The sequence below is a fragment of the Arabidopsis thaliana genome, chromosome 3 (assembly GCF_000001735.4).
Source record: "Arabidopsis thaliana chromosome 3, partial sequence".
Taxonomy (NCBI): Eukaryota; Viridiplantae; Streptophyta; class Magnoliopsida; order Brassicales; family Brassicaceae; genus Arabidopsis; species Arabidopsis thaliana.
The window spans coordinates 12,279,270-12,294,572 of record NC_003074.8 but is presented as its reverse complement, the minus strand read 5'-3'; the positions used below and the strand labels follow the sequence as shown (position 1 = coordinate 12,294,572).

General features: G+C 41.0%; 4 pseudogenes across 4 annotated transcripts; 3 read left to right on the top strand and 1 right to left on the bottom strand.

The window, feature by feature from the left end:
• Positions 1-435: 435 nt before the first annotated feature.
• AT3G30710 lies at positions 436-2,761 on the top strand (annotated as a pseudogene; the record flags this gene model as incomplete). Its single annotated transcript has 8 exons — positions 436-520; positions 768-1,244; positions 1,289-1,366; positions 1,478-1,696; positions 1,799-1,890; positions 1,988-2,416; positions 2,490-2,616; positions 2,697-2,761.
• Positions 2,762-3,648: 887 nt separating this feature from the next.
• AT3G30711 lies at positions 3,649-6,544 on the bottom strand (annotated as a pseudogene; the record flags this gene model as incomplete). Its single annotated transcript has 1 exon — positions 3,649-6,544.
• An 875-nt stretch (positions 6,545-7,419) lies between these two features.
• AT3G30709 lies at positions 7,420-8,087 on the top strand (annotated as a pseudogene; the record flags this gene model as incomplete). The annotated part of the gene is made up of 1 exon: positions 7,420-8,087.
• Positions 8,088-9,901: 1,814 nt separating this feature from the next.
• Positions 9,902-14,118, top strand: AT3G30708 (annotated as a pseudogene; the record flags this gene model as incomplete). The annotated part of the gene is made up of 1 exon: positions 9,902-14,118.
• Positions 14,119-15,303: the final 1,185 nt, after the last annotated feature.

Sequence of the window (15,303 nt, the reverse complement as noted above, 5' to 3'; positions counted from 1 at the left end):
ATGTAGAATGAGATTACAAGTGTAAAGTATGAATATTAATGTTAAGCTTGAATGAATGTCTTTTCCAAGTCGTCCTTGCTTCCTTATTTGTTCTCAAGTCGTTACACACATATCTCTCCTCGTCAGACCAACGGGGTCCTAAGGCCAAAATACTGAATTACCACATGGGCTCCGGAGCTCCGTAGGTCCTCTTTCTGATCGGCTTGTTGGGCCTATTAGGCCAGCCTGGCATTTTCGCAGGTGGATTCCTGGAGGGAAATCCAGCTCCAACATTTGCCCCCTAGCCCACCGAGTGAGTAGGTGAGCTCAATGAGCAGAGATCTGTGTCAGGTAAGATTGCGAAAATGTTATTGGTAATGTGATAAACACAATAGGATTCATCGGTTTTGAGGATAAGCTCAATAAAAAGGTTAGGATTTGGATTTCCTAAACCAAATGATTTCGAGCAGATACTCGAGGAAAATTGTTGCTAACGTGTACAGTCAAGATGACGCGCCTCTTGATTATGCCTCATCCGACGGTTCAGATTTGAGGTGGGAAGAGATCTCTACGATCTCGAAAATCGTGGTGATGCTGGCTCTTTAAATAACTCTCCACGTCCCAACTCCTTTTCACATAAACTCATTCGACTCCCAAGGTAACTTTTCTCTCCCCCACTATTTTTATTGTAGAGATATAAATTTTATCTTTCTTCCCCCATCTCCTTCGTATTTCCTCTACAGCTTCTCTTTTCTCGATCTGCTTTTCTCTTCTTTCCTTCACGACAGGAACCCTAGGCGGAGCAGGCCGAATCCAAAGGCCATCGTCTAAGGTCGATCGACCTAAAAAGAAGAAAGCTCCCAAGAAGAAGCAAAGCTTGCCGATGACAGCCAACGACTTGGTCGACCTTCGGAGGAGGTACCGAGTTCCGGCGGGGGTAACTATGATACTCCCGAGTTCGCTGCTCTCACCCGAGAATGTCCTGGAAGGATGGTGTTGCGCCTACGCCAACTTCTTTGGGAAGTACAGGCTGTTCTTCCAGATTCTGGCGTGCATCCTCGAGATGCTCTACTGTCTTGCCTTCGCCTTTCCTCAAATGTGCCCAAATTTTGTCTGTCATGTGCTGGCGTTGTACACTCGAGCCCGAGAAGTGAACATAGAGTTCGGCTACCACGAATTGTTACAGCTCTGCCAAGTGAAGACTAATGCCAGGAGCCACCAGGGGACATACTATATCAGTGCTTGTCCTGAATCTCTAATCTTAGGTGGTTTAAAGGCCTTCCGGGACACGAATTGGCGAGTTAAGTAGGCTTCTTTTGGGTGGATCATCATTCCGTCAGCGATTTTGACCCTGCGAGGATAACGAGGACATGGTCTTCTAACCTGGGTCAGATGGAGATCTGCCGCTTTGAATTTATTGTTTTAGTCGTGTATAGATTTCTTGCTTTTGAAATATTGGTATTGTTACTAACATCGATCTTCTCTTGGTGGTTTGCAGCAAAAATCAAAGAAGTTACCCTTTCGAAGACAGAACTTGAATTGCTGACCCTCCTCCTGCGTGGTCAAATTGATTGGGCAACCTTCAACAGGGATCGCATAAAAACTGCTCTCGCCGTAGCTACAACAGGTCCAGTAATTGCTCTTCCAACAGTTCAGCGGGACCCAATCGAAGAGGTCCCGCAGGTCCAACTAGACCATGTGGCCGATCTGCCTATAGGTACAATTTTTCTTGTTTTTATTTTAACTTCGTTTAATATACAAACGAATTACCAGTTGACAAACAATATATATTTGTTTTTCTAGTTCCCCCAAATTCCAGTTCTACTTCAGAAAGTCCGCTTATCCCCAGAAGAATGTGGCGACCAAGTCTTCGTGCTCAGCGAGCTACTGCCAGGATCTGTTGTCGTACAGGTCATATGTCGGCTGCAGAGGCCCGACGTCTCATCTTCTGCTCCTTGAAGCTATTGTTGGGACCTCTACAGCAGGCCAGGTAGGTGCTAGTAACCAGGTCACCCAGGTCTCTGGACCGTCTGAGGTTACCATGGCGGACGGTGCAACATCTTCTCCAAAAAGAGCTCGGATCTTGCCGGTGGTGCACCCAGCAGCTGGATTGGTCATAGCTGACCAGGATGTCGTCCTTCTAGAAGGGGGGGGGCAGAACCCGTGGCTTCTAATCCGGAAGCACCTGTGTGTGTGGACAGGCGATCCTCGGGACGATCCCAGAGTGGAGGTCAGTCCTCGAGAGGTGGGGGTAGGTCCTCTTCTCGAGTTCCGAGCCGATCTCAAGAGGTTAGACAGACTTCCAACGAAAGTGGAGGACGAGGCTGGGCTAGCGAATCTGCTTTGCCACATCAAAGGACAGAATTACCAGGTCCCAGGTGTGAAGAACATGGTCGAGGCGGCGACCTATGCTGATATGGTGGTGAAGGAGGGCCGGGTAACAATCGATTATCGTTTCCCTTTAATTCCAAATTTTGTGCTTGTTTTCATTCCTGTTTCGTTTTCGGCAGGAGATTGCTATTACGAACAAGCTGATTGCTCTTTATTATCAACACTTAAGCAACGTCTCCCCTGACGCTTATCAAGGAGATAACGGAGACTGTGAAGTCAGGTCAGGAGCGCGAGGCTTCGTACCAGGTACACTCCTATCATTTTTTCGTTTTTGTGCTTTGTGTTGGTTTGATGGTGTAATGATGCTGACCAGACTATGGTTTTAGGCAAAGATCTGCAGACTGAAAATGGAGTTGTCTACCTCGAAGGACCTCGAGAAGAGCTATGTTGACCTGGCTATGGTTTCATCCTTTTGTTTACTTTTGAACTTGGTGCCAGGGAAGGCTTTTATCTTTTGTTCTATCGAATATTCGGTGCCTGGGAAGGCTTTTATCCATTTGAAATTACTTTTGTTCTATCGAATATCTTTTGTATGCGTTATCCCCCCCCCCTCCCCTTTTAAAAATAATTATATTAGGTCTTGTTTTAAGCCTAAGTATTGCAGATGTGAAATAGTATGTCCTTCGTAGGTTCGAATCTAGGCAGGTTTGTGTTGCTTATCTCGGGGACCTATTGAAGTGAGGTCACACAAGGGACCTGCCAGTTTTTGGATGCTGGGCTTAAGGTATCGCAAGATTGTGAATGGAATGGAACCTTCGTTTCTTCCTTGTTTAGTTGGTTATGTTTTTATAGCGAAGGAAGGAGATAGATATGGTTGTTGTAGGTGAGCACCGATGAAGTCGAAATGGTATGCTTTTATGGCTTAGAGGTGTTGTTGACTTTTTGGAAATGAGATCACAAAATGGATCCGCCAACATTCAGCAGCGATTGATTTGCAAAGGGTGACATTGTATATCGAAATTGCCTTTATTCTAATTTTGAGATGGTCGAGTACAAATAAAATAAAGCATATGACGATCTAATCTCTAGTCACAGGAAAGCGACCTGTTTGAGGTTGGAAAATGGCTGGATGTTTAGGTGAGCCACCTGCGTTCTTCGACAGAGGGGCACGTCCGATCGTGTCTTGGTTATATTGAGAGCGTGATGCCTGCTTTCCTTGTCAAAGGACCTTTTAAAATAGAAGGAGTTAAGATGGTGGCCTACGTACCCGGGGGAACTGCCTATGTAGCCGGTTAGGGTATCAAGCCTTATCGTAGTTCAATTGTTTTAGGGTACTTATTAATGATATTTCTTGAGATGCATAGCATTCCAACGCCGTAAAATTCAGGTACTCCGTTGATTACTTTTTCGAGCGTAGAGACGCCGTCACTACCACCTCGGTGATTCGGTAGGGACCTTCCCAGTTGGTGCCCAATTTTCTGGCGTTTAGCTCTCTCGTGTTGCTGAACACTTTTGTAAAACGAGCTCTTCCATGACGAATCTCCAAATTTTGATATTGGAGTTGTAATAGCGGTCAACAGCTTGCTGATAATTTTGAACTCGGATCATTGCATGATCTCTGCGTTCGTCGATGAAGTCCATGTTTTCCTGCAACATTTGGGTGTTCAGTCCGAGTTTGCAGGACTTGCGACTCTTCTCACGCTTGGTACTATGGTCTCGAAAGGAATTACTACTTCTAAGCCGTAAGCGAGAGAGAAAGGGTTTCTCGGGTTGGTTTGCAAGGCGTAGTCCAGTATGCCCAGAAAACTCCAGGGAGTATTTCGAACCACAGTAACTTTTTGGAGTCGAGTCTTTTCTTTATGTTGCTAAATATAACTTTGTTGGTGGCTTCTACTTTTCCGTTTCCCTGCGGATACTGGGAGTAGACGTGGTAAGACGGATCTTCCATTTTTTGCAAAATGCTTTGATTTTCCCGAGGTGAGGTTAGTCCCATTGTCGGTGACGATTTTGTACAATATACTGTGCCGGCATACGATATTTTCCTTCAAAAAAACCTTGACATGTTTCTCGGTTACTTGTTGGTAGGCTTTGGCCTCAATCCATTTGGTAGAGTAGTCAGTGAAGACCAGTAGGAATTTTAGTCTCTTTTTTCCCCCGGAAGCTTCCATGGGTCCTACGACATCCTTGGACCACTTCATGAATGGGTAGGGAGACAAGATTGACGACATTTCCTTGGGTTCTTGGTGTAGGGTAGGTGCGTGGCATTGGCACTTATCGCATTTGAGTGAGTGAGTTATGCAATCGGCTAGCATTGTCGGCTATAAGTAACCTTGCTTCTTGATTCTGAGGGCGAGGGTTCGTCCACTGCAGTGGCTACTAAACTGTCCCTCGTGCATGCTCTTCATGAGGTCTTTATCTTCTGCATCTAGGTGCATACCATGTAAGGGCCGGAAACGCTGTGTAAAATTGCACGTTGCCGAGGTTCTGTCCCAGCGTGTTTAACCGTTAAGTTAACGCTCGGGTGTTCTATTCTTTCGACTGTGATTATTTGTTTGACAAAAGGATCTGAAGTGGAAGTGAGATCTCTCCCCTAGGGATCCTAGTCAGCTCGAACGATTCGAATTGTTTGGACAACGTTTTGACAAGTTCGAGGTACGCTTCCATGCATTCGTCTTTAGCCTCGTATTCACGGATCCCCATTCCTTGAGCTAGCTTTATGCCAGAGAGGAGGGCTTCATATTCTGATTCGTTGTTCAATGCATTAAATCCAAGTCGGAATGATTGTTCAATGACCTCTCCAGTGATGGAGGTGAGTTGTATTCTGACTCCGGATCCTTGTCGATTTGAGGAGCCGTCGACGAGGAGGAGCCATTTCTTATTGATGTTGGTTCGGTCCAGGTCCACTAACAGGAGCTTGATTACGAAGTCGGCCAGGACATGCGCTTTCAAGCTAGTCCTGGTACGATACTCTATATCGTATTCGCTCAGTTCTATGGCCCATTTAGCGAGACCTCCTGATTGAGTGGGATGGTGCAAAATGGTTTGGATTGGTTGGGATGTCATCACCACTATGGGGTGCAATTGGAAGTACAATCTTTGTTTACGAGCTGACATAATGACAGCTAGTGCCAATTTTCTATTGTTGGATAACGGGTTTCGACGTTTACTAGTGTTTTACTCACATAATAGATTGGTTTTTGTCCTTCGTAGTCCTCTCGTACCAGGACACCATTTATTGCGGTTCAAGAAACCGTTGTGTACAGGTACATTGGTTCTCCTTCTTCGGGTTTTGCAAGTATGGGTGGTTCGGCTAGGTATACATTCAATTGCTTGAAGGCCTACTGGCATTCCTCGTTCCAAACGACCTTTTTGTCCTTTCAGAGGAGTTGATAGTACGGGAGGCATTTATCGGTGGATCTAGATATGAACCTGTTGAGGGCGGCGATACGACCAATAAGTCGTTGGACCTCTATTGTTGTATTGGGTGATGGCATTTCAATGAAGGCGGCAATCTGCTTTAATTTGGCTTCGATACCTCTTTTGGTTACCAGGTAGCCAAGGAATTCTCCTGACGGGACCAAGAAAGATCATTTCTCGGGATTTAGTTTCATTTCAAATTTGTTTAGGATTTTGAAACATTCTCTTAGTTGCGAGACATGGTTCTTTTCATGGGCAGACTTAACCAGCATATCGTCGATGTAAACTTCCATTATTTTTCCGAGTTGGTCGGCGAACATTCTGTTCACTAAGCGTTGGTAGGTAGCACCATCATTTTTCAAACCGAAAGGCATTACTTTGTAGAAGTAAGTGCCTCGATCGGTGATGAAAGCCATTTTTTGTGGTCATCTGGACGCATGAGTATTTGGTTATACCCACAGAATGCATCCATGAAGGATAGTAGTTAATGACCTGTGGTGGCTTCGACCAGTCGGTCTATGTGTGGGAGTGGGAAACTGTCCTTAGGACATGCTCTCCACTTCCTGTTTTTCTTTTTGACTACGATGGGGTTAGCGAGCCAATCGGGATATTTTACTTCCCTTATTGATCTAATTTTTAGTAGTCGGTCGACCTCATCGTTCACAGCTTTGGCACTCTCGGTGCCTAGCTTATGACGTTTTTATTTTAGTGGGCGATAGGTCGGATCAACGTTTACTTCGTGAGAGGTTACTTCAAGGCTTATTCCCCAAAGGTTTGCGTTTGACTAGGTGAAACTATTTTTGTTTTCTTTGAGGAACGAATATCAGCCAGGCAATCTCCTTATTTTGGCTTGATGTTGGCAACTGATCTCTTTACTCTTGCCCATTAACAGACTAAACCAAAGTACCCCGGTTTGACTGAATTCTTACTTTAATTCTTAATTCCTTTGGTTTAGACTAGTATTGTCGGAGGTGCTAATTCCTGCACTTACATCATGTTGATCAAGTCCTTAGGCTTATTTTTAGAGTTCTTCATATAAAATTGTTCTTAATGCTAGTTTTAGATTGATCACCTTGAACTTGATCTTAGATAATACGTGAACCTAGAAAGGCATTTGTCATCAGAACCATTATAGATGAACCGAGTTTATAGGTGTCTAATAAGAATCGAGCCATTTACTTAAGTGAATTTATCAAAGTCGTTTTGATTGCATGTTTAGGATTAGGGATTTGTCAAGCGAACGCTGGGAATCCTTAGGTTAGACATGGGGAGTAATGGGAAGCCAACACTGGGTTATTCGATAAAAGTGGTTTGTGTTTGAGAACGGGTCAATAATAATCCTAGTCATAGCTAGATCGACAATTTATCAATTTTCTAAGACTATTCCTAGACCTGACGCTTTAATCTCCTGAATTTACAACTTGATTTATTGTTTTCTTGTCTTTACTTTCATCTACATTGTCTAGGTAAATAATCATCATAGATTTATTATGTGAACAACGAGAGTTTAGTGAAATTTGACCTTAAGTGCTAACGACGATCTCTTATTTGAGGGAGTAAGCTTAAGGATAATTTGAGGTATATCAAATTTGGCGCCATTGCCGAAGTCACCATCAGACTAGGTGTAGATTTAAGTTTGAACATTTCTTTTACTTCACCTACTCACGTGTTTCTTCTTCTTTTAGTCTCTTGTGTTTCACGTACCTAGAGAATTTGATTCACGAATCTATTGCAACAGAGTTGATCTATTCTACTCAAAACGATCAGCGATCCAGCTATCCCCTTTTGCAAGAGAAGACTTTGTTATTCACCCTGCCTATTATGATTTTGTTTCAAGATGGAAGTTTATAGGTGCTCCTTATGAATCACCACTTGATCATTTGGAAATCTTTGAGGACTTAGTGTCGTCGAGATGGTGTACCAGCTGATTATCATCTTTGCAAACTCTTCCCCCACTCTCTAATGGGCAGAGGAATATCATGATTGCGACAGCTCGAAACTGGTTCATTGACAAATTGGACTAATATGAAGAACGCATTCATGAATCACTTCTTTGATGAATCAATGACAGAAGCACTTCGATTGAAGATTTCTTTGTTCACTCAGGATCCAACATAAACTTTCAAATATGCGTGGATCAAATTCAAATCCTATCAGAGGGACTGCCCACAACATGGTTTCCAGGAAATCCTGCTCATCAACATATTTTTCTGAGGGATAGATGAGTCGTATCATATGTCACTAGACGCAGCAAGTTATTGCAACTTCATGACAAGATCCCCCGGCAAAGCACTGGTACTAATCAACAACATTATCACGAGTCTTACAACAAAGATCACGGATACTAAGCGCAAAAATTGGTTGAGGCTTCCATCATTAACAAAGAGGAACAAGGATCTACACACATTGCTTCTCGAGATATCACTTCTTACATTGAAACCCACCCACCACCCGTTGCTAAGTGATATAACCCTATTTCTACTATTTTTAGCTACGGTTTATATATAAGTTTTAGAGTCTTTTTGTTATTTGTAGAGTCTTTTTAGAGCTTTTTCAGGTATTTTATGGATTGGGACAAGAATGGAGATAAGGAGACATTTTAGAGTAAAAACTGAAGAAACTAAGCCAAAGGAGGAATTCAGTTTCATATCAAGTCGAGAGTGTCAATCAACACACTCTAGGTGTCGATCGACACACTCTTGGTGTCGATCGAGACAAGTTGCGGCCTAGTAAAGTCTAAGACGGTTTAGAGTTTGAACAAATGAAAAATTTCCCTAGAAGACTTCCCTATTTAAAATTATTAATATATATATATATATATATATATATATATTAATATATTTATATAGTTTAAATGTCATTAATTAGGCCTAAGATGTTTTTGAGCACTTTCCAAGCTATTCAGACATTGGATCCCTATTTTCAGAGTTTCATGAGAGATTTCAATAATAGTGAAGAGATCTTTTCTAACTCTTTTCTCCTTATTGATTTTGTTTATGCTTTCTTATTCATACATGTTGTTTGCTTTATTCATCATGTATGAGTAGTCTGCTTGTTAGGGTTAGGGTTTCTCAATAGGGTTATAGATGATTTAGTAGATCGCCCACCTATTAGGATATATGTAGGATTCTTCATCTTTGGTTATTTTTAATGCTAGTTCTAGAGCAATTAACTAGAACTTGATCTTAAATAATAGGTATGCCTATTTGTTACCAGAAATACTTTTTGATGAGCCAGGTTTATAGGTGTGTAATAAGAATCGGCCTATCTACTTAGGTGAACTTATCAAACTCGTTTAGCATGCATGTCTTAAATTGGGGATTTGCAAAGCCAACGCTGGGAAACTTTAGCCTTAGACATAGTGAGTAATATGACGAATCACCTGTTACCATCTAACAGTGATTTGAGTTTAAGAAAGGTTCGATAACATCCTAGCTTTTACTAGATCTACTAATCATTTGTTTCCTAAGAATACCCTAAACCTAAAGTTTTTATTATCTTATCTTACAACCCATAATCTGCTATTTGCTTTGCTTTATCTTCTTTCTTACTTTCTTATTATCTATCTAGCTTGATTTCGACAGGCATATTGTGTGAACAAAAGAGCTTTTTGAAATTCAACACTAAGTACTAACCATGAACTCTTTATTTAAGACGGTAAGCTTAGGGTAAATTTGTTCCATGTCACTAAGAATAAAACTAAAGCCATGCTAGAGGGACTACTCAGATAGCTAAAAATCGGTTTATCTCAAATGCAAACAGACATCAGGAAACTCCAAGAGTCTTCCTCTACAACAGAGTCCGTCAATGTAGTTACGCTATGTAGTGGAAAGCTAGTCAACCCAGTTCTTTAGAGAGAACATTCATCAAGAGCTAAGCTTTCTCCAGTTGCAGAAAAACCTTCAGTGTCAATCGATACAACAGGGTGTCGACCAACACCAATTAATCTTGAAGAAGCTGTTATTCCTGTGTCGAGCTGAATCGAAAATTTCATGAAGGAGGAGGAACCAATGCCCGATAATGTCGATCGACACTTACCCATGTCAATCAACACCCAGTTCATTCAGACAAAATCCCAACTACAGCTGAAGCAAAATCAGCAAATCGAAGTATTCCTTTTTCTAAGGATCCTAAGAAGGCAAGAAAAGCTTTAGATGATGTCAGATGCAAGGCTATGATTGACAAACTGACTTTTGAAATGCCTTTTGTGGAAGCTATTCTAATCTCTCTTACGATACAAAAATATATCAAGACATTGGTCACCAAGAATCTGAAGAATGAATGCAGCGTTATGATGATCTCAGAACCGGACTCCAAGAAAGCTACAAGATCTTGGTACCTTTTTACTCGGAGCAACTATTGAGTTTAGGGTTTAGGGTTTAGGGTACCAGCTACCTTCCCAAGAGCTCTATGCGATCTTGGTTCTAGTGTAAACCTTATGCCTCGTTCTGTAGCAACACATATTGGGTATTTCAATCTTGGGCCTACTAATATCACTCTTGTATTAGCACATTGTTCAACCCGTATTCTAGATGGTGTCCTATATGATGTTCTTGTGATGATTGAGAATAGCATGATTCCCACATATTATGTGATTTTATCTTATGAAAGAAAACTTAAGGATCCTTTAATCCTTGGTAGACCTTTCTTGCACACAGCTAAAGCTATCATAGACATTCACAAGGGAAGAATATGGCTGAATGTTGGTGATCTTACTGTGCAATTTGATATGAACAAGTTGGTTAAGAAGCCGATTATAGAAGGTAAAACGTTTCTGATAGATTCTTTCGCACCAATAGCTTCAAAAAGTATTTCAGAGATAGAGACTGGTATTATCAATAGAGGATATCGCAGAATTGGACAACAAAGCTGCTAGATGAGACCCAACATGTGATGCAACTAATAGTCCAAGAAGATCTTCCATCTACGACCCCAAAACTGATTTCTAACGCCGATAGGGGTCTAGATAAAGCCCCTAAGATTGAGCTAAAGCCACTTCTTTCAGGGCTAACGTACGAATTTCTTGGTAAAAAATCTTCTTACCCTGTTTTTGTTAATGCCTCTTTAAGTCACGCAGAACTCACCCTATTGCTAAGCAAGCTGCGCATATATCGCAATGCTCTTGGCAACTCTCTTGATGATATTACAGGTATGCATAGAATCTATCTCGAGGATGAGACTAAGTCTTCAATTGAGCATTAGAGAAGACTAAATCTGAATTTGAAAGATGTTGTTAAGAAAGAGATCATGAAGCTGTTCGAAGCACGGATCATCTATCCTATTTCAAATTGCAGTTCGGTCAGTCCAATCGATGTAGTTCCTAAGAAAGGAGGTGTTACAGTGGTCAAGAACGACAAGGATGAATTGATTCCTACAAGGACGATTAAAGGCCATCGTATGTGTATCGATTACCGGAAGCTGAATGCTTCTACCAGGAAAGATCATTTTCCTTCTACCATTTATTGATCAGATGCTGGAAAGGATAGCGAATCACAAGGACTACTGTTTCCTTGATGGATATTCGGGTTTCTTCTAAATCCCCATTCATCCCGATTACCAAGAGAAGACCACATTCACTTGCCCATATGGTACATTCACTTATCGCAGGATGCCTTTCGGTCGTTGCAATGCTTCTACAACCTTTTTAGAGAGGTATGATGTCTATCTTTACAGACATTATTGAGGACTTCATGGTGGTCTTTATGGACAATTTTTCAGTTTATGGATCATTGTTTGAGGGTTGTTAAGAGAATCTCTACAAAGTGTTGGCAAGATGTGAAGAGAAACATCTAGTTTTGAATTGGGAGAAATGTCACTTCATGGTGCAAGATGGAATAGTTCTTGGTCACAGGATTTCAACACATGGCATAGAGGTTGACAGAGCTAAGATTAAGGTTATGACAAGCCTTCAGCCACCTGATAACGTCAAAGCCATGAGAAATTTCCTTGGTCATGCTGGTTTCTAAAGGAGATTTATCAAGGATTTCAGAAAAATCGCCAGACCGTTGACAGCTTTGCTCTACAAGGATGTCAAGTTTGAGTTTACAGTAGAGTGTCATGATGCATACCGTCAGATATAACAAGCCTTGATAAGCGCACCAATAGTTCAACAATACCTTTTAAAGTAATGTGTGATGCTAGTGACTTTGCAGTTGCGACAGTTCTAGGGCAGAGAAAGGATAAGAAACTTCATGCTATCTATTTTGCTAGTAAGACACTTGATGATGCGCAGAGAAATTATGCAACAACAGAGAAGGAGCTGTTAGCTGTTGTTATCGCTTTTGAAAAATTCAGATCTTATCTTGTTGGATCTAAGGTGATTTTGCATACAAATCATGTAGCCATGAATTATTTGATGCAAAAGAAGAATGCTCAGCCAAGGCTACTAAGATGGATTTTGCTTCTTCAGGAATTTGGCATCGAGGTGCGAGATAAGAAAAGAGTTGAGAATGGTGTTGCAGATCATTTGTCACGAATTAGGATTGAAGATGATGTTCCCATCAATGACTTCTTGCTTGAAGAAAATATATACATGATTGATACAACTAAGAAAGACGACTACAAAATTGTTGAGTTGATGAATCGAGCTGCATTGTCGATAGATAAAAAACATTCAAAGTGTCAATCGACACCTCCGTTACAGTTGAGAATGAGATTCGACCATGCTCGAGGGTGTCGACCGATACCATTCAAAGGGTCGATCGACACCTGACTAATCAGACGAACGACTGGATTTTCACAAAGAACTGCGCTGCCACAGTAGTTGAAAACGATTATCCATGGTATGCTGACGTAGTTAACTACCTTGTTGCAGATGCACCAAGGCCTATAATGACAGGAAGATCATCTCTCGATCCCTCGACCTAATGACCAGGTACTTCTTTATAATTCTTGACTAAATATATTTCATGGCAAGTTGTCTTCTCGTTGGTCAGGTCCCTAGATTCGTTCAGTTCAACCATATAGAACTATCGTTCTTATTGGGAAAAATGGCAATAAATTTTCAGTAAATGGACAAAGAGTCAAGCATTATTTGGTTGAAACCGAAATTTCTATGGCGAGACCATTGGATCTTCAGGATCCACCTATTGATTGAACTGCTCCAAAGTTAAGCTATTGACTCTAAACAAGCGCTTAATGAGAGGCAACCCACTGGTAAGTTATATATAGTTTTTTTATTTCACTTAATTATTTTCTATCTTTGATTATTCAAAAGAAAAAGAAAAAAAAGGCTTAATTACGAGTTTTGGTGTCGAGCAAGCTCAATGGTATCAATCGACACTAAGCTAGTGTCGATCGACACCGTTAATTTCGAGGTATGTTGCGTTAAAACCCTTAAGCTTCAATTTCTTCTTCTTTATTTTCTCATCGACAATTTTTGTTTTTTCTGTCTAGATTTCTCGTTTCTTCACTGTTATCTTTGATTTCAAAGTCTAAATTCATTAGAATTTTGCTCTCTATTCATTCCCAGTATTAATTTTATTGATCTGAAGAATGGTTGGCGAGAAAAAGCGACAAAAGAAAGGTGGCAGTGCAGGTTCTTCTTCCTCCTCCCAGCCATAGTGGCGCACCACTACCGCCGGCGACTCACCACCACCGCAGACCCAACCTCCTGTAGCTTTTCACGGTCGTTTTCACGTTTCCCTTGCCCAAAAATGGAGAATGAGCGAATTCACAAAAAGTGACTATGTTCATCACCCTTTTTCTCGGGATTGAGATGAATATGATACATTGTTCTACAATGCTTGGTTGAATGTGGATACCCAACCTACTCGGTTTGCGGATTCGGATTTAATGCATTGTATGCGGATGGAGAAGTCTGTTTAGGATTGCTAGATGATATAGGCTTGAGAACGATTTGTACTAGGCAGTATGATTTGTATCCAGAGCTAGTGTGGCAATTTATGGCATCTGTTAGGGTTATTATGCGGATGACAGGGTGCGAAATGCTCAGGAAGGAGCTCTTATCTTCTTCATTTGTGGTGTTCGGAACCATATGAATCAGTTGCCCTGTACTAAGCTTACAGAGATTACAAGGACAGCTTGAGGAGCTTGGTTTCCACCTTGATCGGGAGATGGCTACACGCTGCACCACACACTAGGCGATAGAGAGGCACAACCATGGGATCCGCACCAACACAGACAGTCGATGAGTTCATTGACCCTGTTGGGGGTCTTTGTTTTGGGTCATCTTCTTCAGCCTTGACTTTCGAGCTTCCTACTCATCCACCCATTCCGATGGAGCCATCAGCCTTTCAGCAGCATGTAGTTGACAGTTTTAAGAGCGTTTGGATTGCGATAGCTACACTTTCTTGTTCTGGTTGTATTGCCCCTACTCATTGTTGTCGTTGCTCTCCAATACCCACTTCAGGCTTTGAGCATGAGGATTAGCCATTCTCCCTATCTTTACTTCTTGTTTTCACTTAGTTTTTCTTTCTCTTTATACATTTTTTGTTTCTTTGAGACAGTTTGTTATTTGCTTCGAAACTTGTTGCACTTATTTTCTTATGCTTTGTTGAACCTTATTGATGTGTGTTATCGTGATTTAACAGTTTCAACTAAAGGATCCATGTTAAAACACTAAGATAAGCTCAGCAATGCTGAGCTGAAATCGCAAAGCAACACAGTAACGACTAGAGTGTCGATTGACACCAACTTGGTATCGATCGACACTGCTTAATGGTTAATGTGGCAACTTTGTTTCTCTAACTTTTTAACTCTTAATAAATTTTTCTTTTGATTTCTGTAGCTTAATAACTCTTCGGACAATGTTATCTAAGTCTAGGGAGTCTATTGCTAACTTTATCTTATCTTTTCTTAAGAGTCAGTTGCGTTATTTTTAATAGAGTGTCGTTTTATTGAATCAAAATTTTGTCTGAAATTATGATCTTTCTCTCGATTTTATTGCATGTATTGATTAAGTACTGCATATTCGATTCAACCCGACTAATGGAAAATCCAGAGGGCAAGCCAACAGAATTAAGGACATCCATCTTTCCAACATAATCCATAAAGGCTGGAGCTAATGTCACTGCTCTTCCTTTTACCTCATCAAAAATGTTAATTGTTCATAGGATTTGACTCCTTGTTCATACCTGATAATAAGACCAATGTGAAAAAGAATAAGTATTACTCTTCCCATATAACAAATTACAGAAAAAGAGAGTAATGAAGATGATTTTCTGTAGTGTAAAGGGCTAGGAATATTTCCTTTGATCCCATTATCCGATGAGCGAGTACTCCTTGTCTAATCTCTGAAAAGAATAAGTTTGGGAAGAGAAAAAATGCAAAAAAAATGTTTTAATGGTTAAATTATCATGGTATAGTACATGAATGAGTCTAGTAGGTTCTTGAGTTCTAACTTGATTGATGAGACCCTGCGATGAAAGCCTAATGGATATAGTTGTGAAATTTGGTATGAAATTTAGGATGTTGTGTAAGCCTGCGGATAACTACATGGTGGTTAGGACTTCAATAGAACTGTTAAGTACGTGGATATGGTTTGAATGATCAAGCTGATAAGCTAGAGAGATCGGGAGTTTTTACATTTTCAAACTTCTTCCACATGTTCGGATT